The sequence below is a fragment of the Pinus tabuliformis genome, chromosome J (genome assembly GCF_031772625.1).
Source record: "Pinus tabuliformis cultivar Carrire ecotype Pingquan chromosome J, CPIR1, whole genome shotgun sequence".
NCBI lineage: Eukaryota > Viridiplantae > Streptophyta > Pinopsida > Pinales > Pinaceae > Pinus > Pinus tabuliformis.
The window spans coordinates 1,259,816,497-1,259,837,592 of record NC_142295.1 but is presented as its reverse complement, the minus strand read 5'-3'; positions in this window follow the sequence as shown (position 1 = coordinate 1,259,837,592).

The following is a 21,096-nucleotide window of genomic DNA, read 5'->3' as shown; positions in this document are numbered from 1 at the left end:
TGATTTTCAGGGATAGGGATGCCTATTTCTTCTTCTGGAGCAAGTTCTTCAATAGTTATCAAACCAGAAGGAAGATTTTCGATGATGACTCTTTCTACCCTAGGTGAATTAGGAGCACTAGAAGTTGGAGAGACTAACCCCGATGTTGGAGTAATAGGTTCAGATATCTCAGGTTCTTCGCCTATATCACTAGTAGATGAAAAACTATCAGCAAGTTCGGAAACCGAAATAGCTTCAGGATTATAACCTGTTTCTAGAGTTTGGTAATCAGGATGAACAACCAATGAAGACTCTCCTTCTTCAGGTGAACCTAATTTACTGCCACTAGGAGTTACGAGGACTTTCAAACCTTCGTAATGACCCGGGATGTCTTCAAGAGGTTGGCCCCGAAGTCTACGGGACTTCCTCAACAAATTGGCCACGGTTACAACCTCAGGAAACTGGCCCCGAAGTCTACGGGACTGTCTCGGTAATTCAGCCACAGTTAAAACTTTTAACTACTGCACACGCAAACAAAGTAAAATCTCAAAGAAAACTGCCTAAAGTCTCTAAAGAACAAAAAAAATTTGAATCGCACACCTAAAGAATCTAGGGCGTCAAACCACACACAAACAGTAACCTTCCGGACCGAAAACACTAGTTGGTGATGAAGTCCAACATCGCAGAATTCAGTATAGAAGTGGCGGGTGGAACAGTTACCCTGACAACCTGCTTAATGAATAGATTGGCACAAGTTCCTCCACTTTAACCGTCTCGAGTGAAGTGAACCCCCCAGAAAATCCAAGTGAGTCTAGCCGACGTCTGCTCCATGTACAATGGGATCTTCCCTCCACCGTCACCGTAGGAAGAATCCTAAAGATAATAGTCACTAAGGTCACCAACAACAATGAATATACCTGTGGGAACAATCTACGATCCGATACACACGCAAGGGCAGAGTAACAAGCTCAATCCCCTTGCCGGCTCCTTAACAATAATCCAAGGTTTACCGACAAGTGACCCCAGGCTCCTCGACAATGGTTAATCCGAGGTTTACCATTTGTATTACATGCATATCTAGCGTCTTTCCCAATGAAGGAGGATTGATTCCCTCACTGGTTCGTACACGATCTCGTGCTTCTCCTTTAAGAGGAGCTTTCCCAGAGCATAAATGTAACAGTTGGATTTATCCTACCGCAAGATAAGCTACTTGTTTGTTTTTACTATCTTGGAGAGTTAATTACTCTCCTACTCCAAGACACTAGCCTGATCTATGTTGGTGTATCATAGCCCTAGTAAATAAAAAGTTACCAAGTTAATTTTACTTTAAGCGTTAATTTTTTATGGCTTTTCTTTAGGACAATAGGTAGCGAAGATGAAACTGATGATGTGTAGACTCGACTCAAATCCACTAAAAAGATGCACCTAAGATGATTTAAACTATCTTTCCTTTTCAATGAATTCCCTAGCTAAGAGAGTTGAAGAATGCAAAATTTATAAAGACAACTTTCTTGGCAATGAAAATCAAAGAAACAATCTCTTTATCTTTTCCAAAGCACACAAAACAAGACCACTAATTATTTCACGAAAACTTCCTTTCTCTTTTCAAAGCCTTCAAACGCTACTAAAACAAACTTTTTCCCAAAAGAGATTTTTGTATTTTTCCTATTTTAACAAATCATGTAAAACTTAACAAAAATCAATTTTAAGATCTATGAAAATATAAGAGAATCTATCTAAAATCAAATCTAAGAGAAATTTACCTAAAAGAAAATCTAAGAGAAATTTACCTAAAAGCAAATCTAATGAGGTAAAAGCCTACAAAATATAATTCCATGTTGTTTTACTCGGTTACAATTCAACCAAGGACTAATTCATGCAGAATCATAAATCAGTCAAAAACAAAAAATAAAAAGCTTTTGTTCTTTTTCTTAAGAATGAAATTCACAGCTTAACAAACAAGCCTTCTCGAAATTCCGCAAAGAGACAACACAACGACAGGTTTCTCACAAAGGTGGATTTTACGAATGGTCTGACTCCCAAGAAGACTGAAAAGACCAGGGATTTCCAAGGTTTCTTCAACTTCTAAATCCAGAGTCACTACAAGACCAATACAAAAATCAAACCTAGGGCTAGAATTTCTATGAACTTCACTAAAACCCTTGATGCTAATGAAACAAGCTTAGATGAAAACTTCTGACAGGTAACCAGTGGATCTGGGCAGCAATAAATAGGCTATAAACAAAATCTAAAAGGTAAAAAGGAAAAAATGGAAATTTTCTAAACTTTTGACAGGGTACGCAGGCAGCCTGTTTACACAGGTGCGGCCACGCTCTGTGTACAAAGTAGAAGTGCGTACAGGTACGCACTGTGCTTAACGCAGAGGGTGCGTACTTCTCTCAAAAACAAGAAAAATAAAAAACTAACTCAATCCTAAGCTATTCCACCCAAATTCACAGTCAATCAGTCAAAAACTAGAAAGAAATCAACTTTTCTCAAATCAAAGTATCAATCAAAAGAGAAATCAATCAAATCCTTGGATTCCCCGATATGGCCGCCATTTTGTCATGCAGAAAGAGTCAATTTTGCGGACAAAACCGACCTCCCTAGAAGCTAAGGCTTTCTAGTGACAAACAAAACAATCAGGCACTATCTTTCCCTAAATATGCATTTAAAATAAAAGCAACCAGGTGTTTAAAGCATACCTTTAGTCCAACGCTGTTTGTAGCAGCCAAGCCTCTCCGATCCAGATGAGCTCCTCCTTTTCCTTGAAGCCTGCATTCACTAGCAAGCAAACAATTACATAGCACCTGAATAACTCATATAATAAAACATATTCATCATAAAGACCAAGGAGTTTATGAAACAAATTATATATAACAACTTGTTGAGAAAAAAGAACTTAATTGTATTAATTGGAAACAAAAGAAACCTTACAACCAGTGCCTTGGTGTTGTGTAGGTCCCTCCCAGGGTCCAGCAAGAGTTCTCCTCTACTTTGATCAGCTCACCCACTTCCAAATGAAGCTAAGAAAGGATTGGAATCTCTCCTCTCAAGCTCTATAAGGGAGTCCTAATTTCAGCAGCATCTACCCTTAGGAATGTTCAGCTTTCAACCTCCCCTCCCTCTGGCCCAATGCCTGTATTTATAGTGCTTTGGAGGAAGTTAATCAGGTCCACCATGAATGGGATAAGCCCCTCTTTCAATGGGATAGCTCCCCTCTTCATGGGATAAGTTCCTCTTTCTTTGGGATGCATGAACCATCTGGAGGCGCTCAATCCACGTCAAACCATCTTCTAGAATGCTCTAGATTCGACCACAAGTAACTTTTTTGAAGTAAAACTTGCGCCTTTTGACCTTTACAGGAGTACGCACCCACCCCTTTACAGACAGAGTGTACAAGTACGCAGGTATTATGTACTTGAGGTGCGTACACGCAGGTAAGAGTAAGAGAAACTGCGTAACCAGAGTTATATTGACTTTTAAAGACTTTCTCTCTTTTTTTTTGGAGTTTGACATGAGGAGCAGAGGTATAAGACTTGCCAAGGAGGACAGTATGGTAATTGATGGAGCCATACTGACTGCAAATAGTCATGGTGACAAATTTTAGTGTAACAAGTATCATAACGGATTGGTAACTGAAAGTGGGTTAAAATTGTTGTTTCCAGGGAGTTATAGTTATGGAAAGAGGCATGAGGTAGCTCAATGTACCATTTAGCTATCAAATTAGTTAAATTTAGTTGGAAAAGATGTAGACGGATGGAATGATCGATTAAAGAATTTGATGCACACCAAAGATGATATGTCATCAAATTATTGGATGGATCCTCTCTTGATTTACCTTCGAATTTAGGTATGTCACTTGGTAAATTGGTAGGAATCACTGGAAAAGAGGGATAATAATAAATAGGATCGTTGGTTAATCACGATAAATCTAGTAGATCTAATGTTGCAATAAATGATAACTATCGGCTAGGGTCTTGTGTTAAACTTTGACAACATTACAGGTTAAGACCAACCCATGGAGGCGGATATCTAGGATATCCTAGAATAACCTGAGCTGGGTAACTAGGGTGAACCATACCAGGTTGAGGTTGAACAAGGACTTGATAAGTGTAACCAAGGTATGGTTGGCTCTGGAGAGGTTGAGCTTGACCCATTTGACCTAATTAATATTTCCCCTGCACAGGTTTTATTTTCAAAGGTTGACCTTGAACAAATTGACTTTGAATAGGTTGAATTTGAATGAATTGACCTTGAAAAGGTGGGTTTTGGAAGGTTTGGCCTTGGAAAAGCAGACTTTGAAAAACTTGTCCCTGAAAAGGTGGAACCTAGTAAGCTTGACCTTGAAAAGGCAGCCTTTGGAAAGCTTGACATTGAAAATGTGTTTTCCTTGTTCTGATAATGGGTTACCCGATAAGAATCTATGGTATATATGAGACTGTAAGAACAATTTGATAAGAAAAAACATGAAGGATTGCCTAAGTAGTCTGAGGAACATATATTTGAGGCCTTTTTGGAATGTTTGCTTATGATACTCTTGTAATAGGCGGCCAACGATAACTTGGAACATGCTGTGAAATAGATGTTTGAATAGGGGTCTATGGAGAACTATGAACACATTGTTGAATCGATTGTTGAACAAGTGTTTGAGGAATTCCTTGAATAGGTTGTTGGAACATTATTTGAGGAATTCCATGAACATGTTGTTTGACATGTACAAAAATACCTGGAACAATTATTTAAGGTACAACTTGTCCAGAATGCTAAACAATTTGATAAAGTGGCACTTGTGGAGCACCTGGACCATACTGTTGATTAAAGGCAAGATTGAAAATTTTGTTCAACCCAAGATAACAAGTACCGAGTAAAGTTTTACTTATAGCAGGTTGACTTAGGCCAGGCTGAGGTATCTGACTATAAGTTCTGGTAAAATATTGACCCCCAACAATAGGTTTTCCTCCAGGTTGAGGATAAGGTGGTTTCCCTGAGTCTGGTAATAAACGCTAGTTGGGGTTACTTGAGGCTTACTTGAATTACCAGACACTATGTGAATATGTTGATATGATGTCGTAAATGCTTTAGGCGTGGAAGTCATGCTCTAATCAGTAGATGTAGATAAACCAAATGACCAAATAGAAGGTTGGGGAGAAGAAGCATCTCCTGAAAATGTTGAGTAAGTGACTAGTATCTAAGAAGAACTAATGGACTGCCATACAATAGTGATTCCGGGGAGCTGATAAACATGGATGATTCAATAGCTTTGCTCCCAATATGAATTCCTGACATAGTTACTTCTAGTTAATAAAAAGGAATGCGTGTGGTGACAAATTCTAACCTAAAAATCTCAAAGTTGTAGAATACCAAGGATCAGGTCGGAAATGAGAGAAAGGGACTCTCGGGTCAAAATTTTTAGTACCAGTAAATGGACAATGAGGTGTCTTTGTTTCTTCAGTAATGTCTTCAATGACAATTAACTCAAGAGGTAATTCGGTCCTTACTATCATCTTCCTTCGAGGTGAAGGTGGCTCAGGAGTAGGAGACAAAACAACTAAAGGTGATTCAGGTTGAGAAAGTTCAGATTCAGGATGTTCTACATTTGGTTTGGTAAGTTCAATGTCCAAAAATTCACTGGTGTCAAATTTTGTGTGAACTAATTCAATTCACTCTAGACCAGAGTGAAATAAGCCTGATTCTACTTCCTGTGTTGGATTCAATTTGGTTTCTACTATCTCATATTATAAAAACTGTTGATGTTTCAGGTTCATTTGAGGCTTTTGATCCCGTTGACTTTTACCTTTTCTATTTTTATCTTTTCTAACTAACTTGGTGTGTATTCAGGAGGTTGACCTCACATTCTATGGATTAAAATTTATCACTGAATTAAACAATATTCACAATCAAATCCTAAGGTCTCTAAAAAGTAAAAACAAATAATTAACACACGCTAAAAAATCTAAGGATTCAAACCATGTAAACAAGCCTTTCACAATGAAATCACTAGTTGGTAATGAAATCCAATGTCATAGAAATTAAAGTGAAAATTGGTTGTAGATATGAGCGAATGGAACCAGTTACACTGATAACCTTCTTAATGAAATGATATGGTGCAAGTAACTTCACTTATGCCATCTCGAGCCAAGATTAGCCTACAAAAAGTCCAAGTGAGTCTAGTCAACATTTGTTCCAAGTATAGCATGATCTTCCCTCTACCGTCACCTCTAGTAATAGCCCTAGAATTATGGTCATTAAGGTTACCAACTACAACAATTCTACTTGCGGGGATAGTTGTAGATCAAATGTACACGCATGGGCAGAGTAACAAAGCTCAATCCCCTTGAAAGCTCCTCAACATGTTTAATTAGAGGTTTACTTTCAAGTGACCCCGAGTACCTTTTGACACCATTGTAATATGTGTAAAGCACTGTACCATATTCAATGAAGTGGGTACGATCACTTCCCCAAGTATGATATGATCTCGTGCTTCCCAAAACAAAACTAAAATAACTGGATTTATCTCCCTATCGAAAGATTCTAGTGTTTGTCTGCAGCTTTGGAAAGTTTACTCACTTTCCTATTCCAAAGCCCTACACTTAATCTACTATAGGTGGAAAAGATCCCTAAGAATAAAAAATTATAAATTGATTTTAATTAGCGTTGATTTTAATATTTGTTGTTACACAAAGGTAATGGATGTGAAACTTGATGAAATTATGACTTGACGCAATCCTAATGCAATCGAAAATGATGATATGATATTTTTGTTTCAATGAAAATCTATCTAAGGTAGGGAAAGAATTTTTCACATTTTCAACTGAAATATAAATAGAAACTCAAAATCCCATTATAACCTTTTCCGTAAAATGCAAATAACCAATTTCAAATCACTCGAATATTGAAAACAATTTCAAATCTATACTTTGCCTAATAATACAAGTAAACAAAAAATCTCTCTTTTCATACAAGCACAAAAAATCGAACAATGAAACAAGAAACAAATGATGACTAAAACCAAACTTTTCCCTAATTGAATGCTACAAATTTTCTTGCAGTAACTAATTTAGTTCATGAACACTTCCAACAAATAGACAAAAAATGGATTTTCCATTCTAAAACTAGCATACGAAGTATTTCCATAAACCGAACCTAATCTTGTAAATCTTTCACTTTGGAATTCAAAATAAACTTTTGGAAAAGAGAAATTTGGACTTAAAACTTGATTTAATTGACAAAAGAAATATAGACAGTCAATTCAACAAGACCAACAAATCTCTCTCTTGATAGGTCAATTGTTCATAAGGCAATACTCAACCCTAATTTGCAAAACAAGACCAATCACAAGAAAAAAACTAGAATAACATTAAATTAGACTAACAAATACTCACAAGAGGTTCTAACAAGTGTAAAATAATTGTGAAAAACAAAATTTTTGGATTTTAAGAGGAAACAAGTGATCTTTTCAAAATTTCCTGGCATGTGCGTAGGCTCTGGAGTAAACCAGTGTGCATGCGCCCTATTGCTAAGAGGTAAGTGCGCATAAATGTGCATTGTGCCTAAAGTAAAAGTGCGCAGATAGGGGAAATTCAAGAAAAAATAAAAATAAACCAAATCCAACCCAAAATCCAAATTTCTAAACTTTCTAGATACTCAAGTAAGGCTTTTGCAACAGGTTGAAAAGATCAAATAAGGAAAAAGATAGAGATTTAAATGAATCCCCAACGAAGTCTCCAATTTGTTATGTGGACAAATCTTTCTTACAGACAAGAGCGATCTCTCTAGACTTCAAAGAACCCTAGTAACAAACATATAGTAGCTATTACCTTTATCTAAGTTTTGATAGTTTGAAAGAAAATAAAATGAAGGAGGCCTCTTATCGGTTTAACAAATTGATTGATGAAGTCCCTCAAATCTTTTTATCACTCGTTCTTTAATGCTCTAAATTTCCTCTCATCGCTCTTAATAACTTCTTCGCAATTTCCTGAAAGGAATCCGGAAAGATAGAGACAAACAAGAGAGAAAATCATACAACATATAATCAAAGAGATAAATGAACTAATTAACCAATTATACGTGTGAACTAATCAATTATGCAACCAAAAGTCATGTAGGTGATCAAGGAATCCTAGAAATTAAATGAATGAAGATGTAATTGAGAAAGAAAACTACTTATATTCATAAAAATGGAGAAAAGCATTACAACCATGTAGCCTTGATGTAGGAAGCCCCTTATACAATCTCCAACCCTCTCCCTTGCAATAAAATCCTTCAAACATAAACCTACTTCGAATAGTCCTCTCCCAATCCTCAGACCTGCGATTACTTTATAGGCTGAGAATGGGAAGTTATGGATCCATTCTCCAAGGGATGAGATCCACTATTAGCGGAATAGAGGTTCCACAAAGGAAGGGGAGTTACCCCATGATGGGAGGGATCAACACTGAATAGGCACTCATTCGAAGCTTGTTGGTTGGGATAGATGCTACCAACAATGCTTTACTTTTATTTTTACATACTTCAAGTCATGTTCGCAGGTCATAGTGGAAGATAATGCATACTTATACACAAATAATATTGGCCTTCCCTGCGTATGCACTAGAATCAACTAGGTAACTACGAACATAACCAAAATCAGAGTTTTATACCATAGGATCTAGAAATTCCACTTTCTTTGGGATAATTTAGTTCAAATTTTGCAGGGTAATGCTCTGGAACAAATGTGTGGATATCGAGACATCCAAACTGATGGTCATTTTATTAATGTGACTAAATGACATGTAACAAGGTCCTACTAGAGGAGTGAGATCCATTAGTGGCTTTGAGTACATTATAGGTTGTGTGGCCCTATATGTGGTCCAAGGAAAGTTTTTGGGCCTTAGGTCTTAAAGGAAGATTCTAGGCTTCCATGGGGAAGAATGATGCCTTAAATAACCACACATGATCACATGAGAGGATCATTCACCTTTTTGTGGAGATATGGTTTCTATTAGGGAGTTTTTTTTACCACTAGGTAGGGATCTATGGGGCTTAACAATGATTAGTAAAGAAACTCAAGATTCAAGCCATATGGTAGCTTCTAGGGCTTATCATTAGAGAAATTTTGAGGTTAAAATTTGGCTTAAAAACAAAAAATGTACAACCAAAATCAACTTTATAACCAATAGGATTCAAGATGATGATGTCAACCATGGGGGATGAATCACCATTTTTGGAGAAAAAAAGTAAAAAGATTAAAAAATATAAAAATATGAAAATATATTTTTTCAACTCATATTCTCCCTACTGTTTTACTCAAATTTCAAGTGGGAGCATTCGTTGGATGCAAAGCTTAATTCCTCATCCAAGGAGTACCCATGTTGTATACTTTTGATGGACCTTGCTACATGAAAAAACAGAAATACATGAAAGCATGATTGCAATCATGCTTTTCATGTATTTCTCATTTTTTATGCACATCTATCAAATTTATGCAACGTGGGTACTCCTTGCATGAGAAATTAAATTATGCATCCAACGAGTGCTCCCACTCATGGTTAGAGTAAAATTGTAGGGAGATAAGTTGAAAATATGAGTTGAAAAAAGTAGTTTTTTCTTTTTCCCTCTAAAATTTGATGATGTAATCTAATATTATTTTATTATTCCCTACTGTTTTACTCAAATTTCAAGTGGGAGCACTCGTTGGATGCAAAATTTAATTCTTCATGCAAGGAGTACCCATGTTGCATACTTTTGATGGACCTTTCTACATGAAAGCATGATCACAATCATGCTTTTCATGTATTTCTCATTTTTTATGCACATCTATCAAATTTATGCAACATGGATACTCGCATGAGAAATTAAAATATGCATCCAACGAGTGTCCCCACTCAAAATTAGGGTAAAATTGTAGGGAGATAAGTTGAAAATATGACTTGAAAAAGGTAGTTTTTTCTTTTTCCCTCTAAAATTTGATGATGTAATCTAATCTTATTTTATTATTCCCACTATTATTTTATAATATTCCCTATGAGACCTATTATATACCTCAAAATCTCTGTAATGAAGACATGAATAAGGCCTCAAACTATCACACAACAACTTTATACAAGATGTTTGATATTTAAGAGGGGATATCGGTGGCATTAGAATGTTTTGAGAATTAGTGATGGATCACAAGCCGATGGACACAATAATGGGTGGAAATCCATGTTTTAGGCATTAAATTCATGTTAAATAAAGATAACTTGAAAAACCACACAACACCTATATACAAAATTTATAACCCCCAAGTGGCGATATGATTTCCTTAAAAGATGTGAGAGGAAAGGATTACATGTCCCCATTTCATTATTTGAACATGAAGGATAGTTAGGTCTTATGGTTTAATATGCAAGTTGAGGTAGAAAACATATCACATGGGATAAAACAAATTCACTTAAATTTCTATTGGTTGGACATTGTGATCGAGATCTTAACATAGATATTGGATAAGGAATCTCTAATAGCTAGGTGTAATATCAGTTCCATTGCATTCATGGTAAACAAGAGCCTAGAGACATGCCATTACCTAAAACATCATTGAAGATCAAAGTACGTGCACTCATAACTAAGTCAATGCCCTTAGTGGTCATGGGCCATGTTTGAAACTTTGGACCACTATATAAACCTTATAAAAGGAATATGTAGCCTAAGAAGGAATGAAAGGGGCATGATTATGTCATCAAAGGTAATGGGTCTAATTACCAAAAATGTGATCTGAAGCTAAAAAAATATACATCTGAAAAACCAAATTAATGCTCTCAAACATTATATGTCATACACGAACCATAAACCATTCTATAAAACTTATAAAATAAATCATTTAATTAAGATAGATGTATATCATAAAATATATTTTTATAATATTAAAGAAAATACATTAGAATACATTTCCTTACTATTAAATAAGATTTCATATAATATAATATAATATAATTAATATAATATAATATAATATATAAATTTAAAATTTTTAATATAATAATGTTAATTTAAATATCATAATATAAGAATATTTTGGTAAAGTTAATTTCAAGTTCATAATAATGTAAAAGTATAAATATAATAATACAAGCTAAAATACATTAAAATACACTTCCCTCATATTAAATAAGATATAATAATATATAATATAATATCATATATAAATTTAAAAATATTAATACAATAACAGTAATTTAAATATTATAATATAAGAATATATTGATAAAGTTAATGTCGAAGTTCATAATGTAAAAGTATAAATGTAATAATATTAATAAATCCATGTTCGTTATGCATACGAGTGCACGACCTGACTGTTGGGGCGGATGGTTTACACATCCCTGGTCAGAATCCTGAGAGCTGTAGCAGCATATGTTGTTTGGATGATGATGTTTAATATGTTTGAACAATTGTAATATATGTAAAAAAACAAAAGAGGGTCTATAATGCTTCTAAAGGGAACTAGCTCCTCCCATTTAAAAAAAAATGAAAATGTAATAATATTAATGTAAATTATATAGTATAGGAAATCGATAAAATACAATATTATTCAACGATGTTTAAGACACATGTTCATTAAAATATGTATCGTAACACAAGTATACAAGGTTAATTTCAAGTACATAATATAATTTTTTTAAGATATAGATAGGACAATATCGATTTGAAATATACGGTATAGGAATAAAAATTTGATGAGGTAATTATTATTTAATTTGAAGATTGGACATATCAGTATAGATTGATTTTAACTATGGATTTACTAAAAGCTTAGGGGTTAAATTCAAACTTGAAAAATAATTTACATATTAAGAGATTTAATCTTTTCTAGTGCTTGGTAAATATGTGATCAAGATAGATTTATAGTGGTAATTTTTCATTGTTTATATTGTATTTTTGAATATTTTATCCTTATCAATATTTAATATTAAAAATTGAATGAGTTACACATTTTCTTCTTATTAACAAATAACTACATTATTTTATCTTTAATTACTTTTCTTTTTGAGCGTTGAAATATTTTACTAAGGTAAACATTAATACACACATAATAGAGAGAGAGCTCATACTGAAATATATTAGTTAATATGGATATTCAAACAATCTATTTATGTTCTATATTGAAATATAATTTTTTTAATTACTTTATCTCTATAAAGTTATATAAAATTATATTATTTAAGATAGACATGGAAATATTTTATTTATTACTTGAAGAGTGAAAGTGAAATATCAAAGAACCAAGTAGAATAAAAGTGAAATACTGGATTGTAAAATGAGCCTCTAGTCCATTTTTAATTGTTTATTTATATGGTTATTTAATTTTTGTTTTTTTGTTTTGGTTGACATTAGTGAAAATTATTTTTATTATTTTTTGAGGACGTGACATACTTACACATGTCCCTTATATTGGATTGTAGAATGAGCCTCTCCACCATTTTTAATTATTTATTTATATGGTTATTTAATTTTTGTTTTTTGTTTTTGTTTTGGTTGACATTAGTGAAAATTATTTTTATTACTTTTTAAGCACTGACATACTTACACATGTCCCTCATACTTTTAATTATTTATTTATATAATTATTTAATTTATTTTTTTTGTTGAGATTAACTAAATTTATTTTTATTATTTTATAATAAATGTATAAATTAATTGAGAGATTGGATTTGTCACAATGTTTATGTTTTAGATTTGAAAAAAGATTTATTTTTGAGAAAATGAAAAAAATAAATTATTTATATAATTATTTATAGAGTTAAATATGTTACTAAAAATATAAAAATATATTACTAAAAATATAAAAAAATAAACTATTATTACTATTAGAAAAACGGATTTCTCTATTTTCGTTATTATTTTTTAAGAAATAAATTGATAATATTTTTAACAAATTATTTTATAATTTTAATAAATTATTTTTACTTAAAAAAATTGGTTATTAAAACAATTCTTCCCTGCTTTTTTTTTTTATAATAATCATCAAACACATTGATTAATAATTATTGATAATGTGTCCTTCTCATCCTATAAATACCATATTATTGAAACTTGTAAATATTAATCTAATTCTAAATACATATCATAAAAATTAGTATAGATCTATTTTAATCAGGGATTTACCAAGAGTCAAGAATGATCACATTTCAAGCTTAAAAAAAAAATTTACACATCAAGATATGTGATTAAGATAGATCTATAGTGGTAAATTTTCATGGTTTATATTGAATTTTTGAATATTTTATCATTATCAATATTTTATATTAAAAATTGAATGAGTTACACATTTTCCTCTAATTAACAAATAACCACATTATTTTATCTTTAATTACTTTTTCTTTTCCAATGTTGAAATATTTTACTAAGCTAAACATTACTACACACATAATAAAGTGAGAGTTCATACTAAAATAAATTAGTTAATATGGATATTCAAACAATTTATTTAAGTTATATATATATATATATATATATATATATATATATATATATATATATATATATATATATATATATATATATATATATAAAGTTATATTAAATTATATTATTTAAGATAGACATGGAAATATTTTATTTATTACTTGAAGAGTGAAAGTGAAATATCATAGAACCAACTAGGATAAAAGTGAAATATTGGATTGCAAAATGAGATTCTTATCTATTTTTAATTGTTTATTTATATGGTTATTTAATTTTTGTTTTTTTCTTTTGGTTGACATTAGTGAAAATTATTTTTATTGAACCTAGAGGCTCATTCTACAATCCAGTATGAGGGACATGTGTAAGTATGTCACTTCCTATAAGAATAATAAAAATAATTTTAGCTAATGTCAACAAAAAAAAAAAAGCAAAAATTAAATAATCATATAAATAAATTATTAAATATAGTCAAGAGGCTCATTCCACAATTTAGTATGAGAGACATGTGTATGTCACTTCCTCAAAAAATAATAAAAATAATTTTCACCAATGTCAACCAAAAAAAAAACAAAAATTAAATAACCATATAAGTAAACAATTAAAAATGGACGAGAGGCTCATTTTACAACCCAGTATTTCATTTTTATTTTGTGTTGTTATTTGATATTTCACTTTCACTCTTCAAGTAATAATATATTTCCATGTCTATCTTAAATAATATAATTCTATATAAATTTATACAGATAAAGTAATATATATATATATATATATATATATATATTTCTCTTATAAATATCTCAATATAGATCATAAATAAATTGTTTGAATATCCATATTAAGTAATATATTTCAGTATGAACTCTCTATCTCTCTCTATTATGTGTGCATTAATGTTTACTTTAGTAAAATATTTCAATGCTCGAAAAGAGCAAGTAATTAAAGATAGAATAATGTAGTTATTTGTTTTATAAGAGGAAAATGTGTAACTCATTCAATTTTTAATATAAAATATTGATAATGATAAAATATTAAAAAATACAATATAAACAATGAAAAATTGCCACTATAGATCCAAGAATCTGTTAAGTGTAATTTTTTTTTCAAGTTTTAAATTTGATCCATCTCGGCTCTTGGTAGATCTGTGGTTAAAATTGATATCTATATATATATATATATATATATATATATATATATATATATATATATATAATCTTTTTATTGGTTCATACTTTGAACGTCTTATTTCCACCTTCATGACAAGTGCAATAGAGCATAATGAAATAATCATTGTTTTAGCATGATTCTATGTCACAACCCAAATTTGTGCAATTAAATTTTCCTTAAAACTTTGTTAATATAACTATGTGCCTAAAGCTAAATTAGTGTATTTTTTTTATCTATGACATCCCCAGAGTTATGATTTATTGTTAAACAATTTTTCTACTATTACGAATCAGTAAACTAGTAACAATTAGTTACTGTGCTATGATTAATAATAGTTAGTAATTAAGTTGTTTATAAAAATTTTCACTCGAAGCCTTGAGGAATTACAGATAAATCTCAATAATTCTCATTTTCACAAGACAATTATCAGTTAAGGCAGTTATTCCCTCATCTCCTCTTCCTCCAAGAAAAGGGAGAAGAGGGGAGGAATGGGGGTTGGGAAAATGGAGGGGATTCTTGGAGCTGAACAGGAAAAGCTCTAGAGTTTAGATTCCCTAGTGGGAGGAAGTGTTTTATCGGCTAGACTTGGTATTTTGAGGGCAAAACCATTACATTGCTGCCTTAAGAAAATTGTTTGGAAAGAACTGAGAAGCTTGGGGGAAAATATTGGACGTAATTGCCAATTTCTGGTTAGTAGGGTGGAGAGGTTTCATCTGTAAGGAATGATTTTTGAATATCAAATAAGTAATGGATGCCTAGCCTATTTTGTCATGAGTGTAGTATGAAATATGCTATGAGGAATTATTTCATGATTTGATGGTCAAGTATTTAATGCTCATAAAATGTTGATAACTAAGTTAGATTTTAGAGGTACGAAGAAGAGATTCCTCTAAGGTAAATAATAGGGATAGGTGACGTCTATAGAAAATTGAAAATGGTAAACTGTACTGAACTGTTGAGCAAATTGAACTGTCATCCAACAAAAGTAAGGTTGTTAAGAACTATACTCGAAACTTTTGTTTAAAAGAAAATTGTTGCATTTAAATTAATTTCTGTAAAGAAACTGAGACCATATGGAGCCAGAAAAGCCACAATGATCACAGGAAATTGCACATTACAACAAGAAAAGTTTGTATTAAAACACTACCTATAAAAAAATTATCATGTGCAATTATAGATGCAAGTAAAATTGTCCTACAGGCCAAATCATATGAACAGGAGTAATGACCCAATGTTTAGAACTGCTAGACTCTACGGTCTCCTCCCGATTAAAGTAGAGGAGCCATTTGTATCCATTAGAAGTTAAAACAATAAATCCATTTACAACCAGACTCAAATAGGAGTGAGGATTACATTCCAGGCTAACCAGAAGAGGAAGAAAAAAGACCAAAAGTTAAGACAATAATGTTTCGCAAAAAATGGGAAATCCAATTTAAGTATTTATCATTGCAAAAGACCAAGTGAAAGATCCCCTAGCCTTCTCCAAATTTGCGCCTTGGCCAGTCCCAATGGGACACCCAGGAGGTCGTTTTGTATGCTAGAGCTTTCATAGAACTTAAGTGAAACATCAACTCTGAGAGGTAGTCTTCAAAGGACGAATGGTAAATGATTGTCTTAACATAAGAAAAATAAATGCCTGCCAATATTATAAATTACATAGACATAGCCAAATTTGGGCATCCCAAACTAAAAAGAGTTGGAAAATATTATTATGTGCTAAACGTGTCTTTCAACCAAGAAAGAACACCACACAGAAAAAGATTCTACAGACATTCAACGGAATAAATAAGTTAATCTCTGTACAAAGTCAATTCCGAAGAACAATCGAAAACCATTCAAAAGAAGAAGTTTCTTAGTACATCTTGACAGCAAGGTTTTTACCCTTTCAAAACCCTAATCCGATGAATTTCTATGTAAAGCCAAAACTAAAAGTGATTAACCAAGTTTGCATTTCATTCAGAAGCCAGCCCATACTATTCCTTCTCTCCATAAAGGTTTCTGGTGCTGCTCGCGGCAGGGTTGTAGAAGCCAAAAGCAAAGACCCAAGATCGTAGATCCTGATAACCTGCATGCTAGGATTGCAAGAATTTCAATACCGAGGCATGAAAACTATTCACCATTCGAATTCAATTGCAAGACGAAAAGATTAAAAACCATCACGTGAGGAAGGACAGAGCTTTCCTTCTATCGACTTCAAAGGAAAATCTGAGGGCGTAACAGTCATTTTAGCTGCGGGTAAAAGCGAGAAAATTATTAACAGTAAGAAAACAAGTTAAAAGAATGGTAACCGGTGCATAATTAATTCAATTGTTGTAGCAGAAAAATCTTACCTGTGAAGGAAGGAAGGGACATGGGCGTTAATTGGTAGAGTCCATCTACTCTGAAGGAAGGATTAGAAGCTCTGTTTAAACTTGCATCAGAGCCAAACAGTAGGGGTGAAACCCAATCGCTTGAATGCACCCTCACTAGGTTAGGGTTTGTAGGGTTAAGCTTCAAAAATATACAATGGACAATGGACCAAGCACGAAGAGTGATTTTTTGGGTGGATAACCTCAACTTCTAGTGCAAGGACAAGTTCTGAGATCTGCTTCCTCCTTCCAGGCACAGATGAACATCACCTGGCAGCCAGAATAGTAAGGGCCTGGAAGCGTTAGGTTGTAGACCAGCTGGGCACGTAAGGCAAAATTTCAAATTAAAATACAAATGGAAAAACTTAAGGTGGAAGAGGTTACCTCCTCGGAAGCCTCATTTAATTCGTACATCGAGATTAATACCACCCTTGGTCATGTCATAGATATTAATGCAGGGGCACCCTGAATTAACTTAGACCTTACAGATATAAGATTTAAACTTTAAAAATGAATCACCCTAGTGCACAGACCCTTGATTACACGTGTTGTGAAATATACTCTATTCAATTCCGCAACTGAAAAATTATCCAAATTTTAACCTATGGTTCATGTGAAATATTGTTTTTTTTAGTGAATTGTAATATGTGTTACAATTGGTATCAGAGCCCTCAGGTTACTACACTGAGGCCTGAGTGGTTAAGCGTTGAATAACAAAATGATTATGATACATAGAGAGGAAGTAGGTGCAAGATGAGACAAGGAGTGGGATCCACCCTCTCTGGAGGTGATGTCGGCCAAGACCGAGAGGTGTGGGTACAATTGGATGAAGAAAATAAAAACACAAATGTTGTGTTACTAGAAACAGTTTAGTAGCTTCGTGCAAATATGCATAGTTTGCGAGTTGATAATGAAAGATTACGTCTGGAGCAAGAAAAGATCATGAAAATCCTATCTGATAGGCAGAATCAAAGAAATCCAAATCCCATTCAGGTTGAAGAAAATGGAACCAAATCCCATAGATAGCAGGAGAAATGCATGGAGTTTGAAGGAGGATGAACTGGTAACAAAGGAGAATCTGATAATGTCTCTGGTAAGAAGAGTACAAAAAGGAAGAAAATTGAGCTCCAAGGGGAGTTCAAAAAGATCAAACCTCCAATATATAATGGAGAGGTTGAAGAAGCGGCAGAGGCCTGGTTAATTAATATGAATAAATACTTTTAGATATACGGATATGATGACAATTTGAAAGCAAGGTTAGCAATTTACCAGCTATAGGGAAAGGCCACCCTATGGTGGGAGGAAACCAAAATAGTCAAAGAAATCAGCGAGTAGGAAGTCACGTGGGAGAAATTCTAGAAGAATTTTAAGGACAAGTATTTGACTAAATGGTTTTATGAAGACAAAGACAAATAGTTTCATGATATAAAATTATGACAATAGACTATGGATGAGTTCATAGCCAAGTTCAATTCACTATTGAGATACATTCCCTATATCCGTGAAGAGAAGGCTAAAGTCTAGCCAGTGAAATTTTTAAGAACCCCCCCTAAATTTATATGTATAATAAATGGGCGAAACTCCATGGTATATAGGAAAAATGGAAGGCGATTTTATCAATAATATAATATGTATATATAATTTTTTGGCGAATCTCTCAATAGGCATGGAAAATATTTTACTCAATTATAAAATCTTGTAAGATGTTGGTGATTCTTTCACTAAATAATAAAACTTTGCAAGGTCATAGTGAATCTTAGAATTGTGAACTCTTAGAGAATTTTCTGAAAAATTATAAAACCATGTATGACAAGAGCCACATGGTGGCAATACCACTGTTTTTTTCACATTTCCACGAAATGGAACTCGTTTATAAAATTATAAAAAAGCCAACCAAGTCCCTTATAGTATGCAGGTAAGCTTATAACAGAGTCTGATACATCTACTATGCTTGTCTTCATTCAAGTGTCATAGCTGCTATACTTAACACCATGAATCACAAATCTCTCAGAACACAACTCTATAGTGTAATTAAAACCTTTGGAAATTGAATTTGACAACTCTATAAAAAGGATTAGTGAAATGGAAGCTTTTGTGAATGAGCCCAGTAATTATCACCGCTAAACAATCAATCTAGGCTATGAAGTCTTCCATCTTGATCACAATCGTGCTCATGATCAAGGGAGTGCGACCACCTAGCTTGACATAATGGCCATCATAGCTTCCAATAATCAACAACCACCTTGCAAGGACATCCTAGCTCATGTCTCATGAATTTTATTCATCAATTTTAACTTTTATAAATCTTATAAAGATAATATTAGAATCCTCTCCGGATTCACTGTTAATACAAGGGTAAAGGAAATTTTCTAGCTCAAGGCACTAGCCAATACCAACTTTGGTATTTGTGACCCCTTTGTGGGGATGCACCTACCCTGCCCCATTGGGTTTCTGCCTTGTAACATAGTTCAAGGATCACAAGACTTTCCAATCTTCCTACTCCATTAGACACACTTTATATGCTATACATAGTGAATGGAAAAGAAGCATTATAGAACACACAATTTCACAGGAGGAAGAAAAATCTTAGCCAGTTCAATATCAAAATCTTAACCACTGATTAATAAAGAATAACAAGTAGTGTAATGAATTGTTCCAAGTTATTTATTTACAAGCTATAAAGAATGTAGTGGAATGGAAAATATTACTTAGGTAACCCTTCAATATTTTTTTACTAATATGTCTGTGCATGTACATATGAAATTAAGAGCATTGTTGAATACAAAGTTTCCTTTTCTCTTGCCTCCATTTTGACAAATCAGTTTGAAATCAGTGTCACTTTGAATCTCCTTTCTTGTGTGGATGTTTTGACAAATCAATGTGAAATCAAAGTCACTTTGAATTTGCTTTCCTGCGAGGGATCACATCCATAGTTGATTAATAAAATATAAAAATGACACCAATATAAAATGGACCCATGGTAAGGCAGAACTCGAAAAGTTTTTCAATCACTTAAATTCGATCTCTCCAGATATAAAGTTTACAATGGAACTTGAAGAAAACAAAAGCATTCCGTTTTTAGACGTCCTTATCATCAGAAAAGATGATGGCTCTTTGGGCCATAAGGTTTTCAGAAAATCAACCCACACAGAGAGTTACCTCCATGCTGATTCCCACCATCACCCTGCTCAGAAGGTTGGTGTTCTAAACACGCTGGCCATCAGAGCCCTTCGAATTTCCGACTCAGAGCACCTGGAGGAAGAGAAGAAGCATCTAATCTCAACTTTTAAAGGTATAGGTTACAAAGAGCAAGAAATCAAAAAGGCCATAGAGAAAGCTGAAAGAAAGTTGTCGTCTCAGGAGCCTAAGGCTCAAGACCAGCCTAATTGTGGTACTGTTTTTCTACCGTACATCCATGGGATTACGGACAAAATCGCTAAAATCCTAAAAAAGAAAAACATTATCACTCATTTCTCAGCTCCGGGTACGATTAGACAAAGTTTGAAGTCTGTTAAAGATGATATCGACAACCATCAGCTTAAAGGAGTTTATAAAATAGAATGTTCCTGTGGAAAAAGCTACATTGGTGAAACAGGTCGCTCCCTCCAGACTAGACTTAAGGAACACGGCGCAGATATTAAGAACGGAAGATCTCGAACTTCAGCCCTGGCAGAGCACTCCTTAAAAACTAAACACCACATCTGTCTGGAAAGCGCATCAATTATCGCCAGAGAAGAGCAGCATCAGAGACGAAAGATCAGAGAAGCGCTTGAAATTATCAAACATCCTCATAATCTGAACAGAGATAATGGCGTGGAGATTAGCGGGAGCTGGCTTCCCTTGATCAAGGAAATAAAAAACACAAGTGCATCCCCTGGTTAAGGCCTCAGCAGGTAAGTTATCCCTCTCCCTCTCCTTTCTGGTGTCTTCAGTCTTTGTTTTCATTTAGGTCTAGGTTTAGATTTTCCATTAAATTCTAGGATTCATTATTACTATTAAGTAATATATTAATCATTATATTAATTTATTATAAATATTAATTATTTATAATAGTTAATATAATATAATATATATTATTATTAATAATAATAATATTAAATTAAATAAATAATGTTTAGGAATTAATATAAAATTAAAACTAATTTCATTTTAATCTTGATCATACTAAGTTAATGTTAAT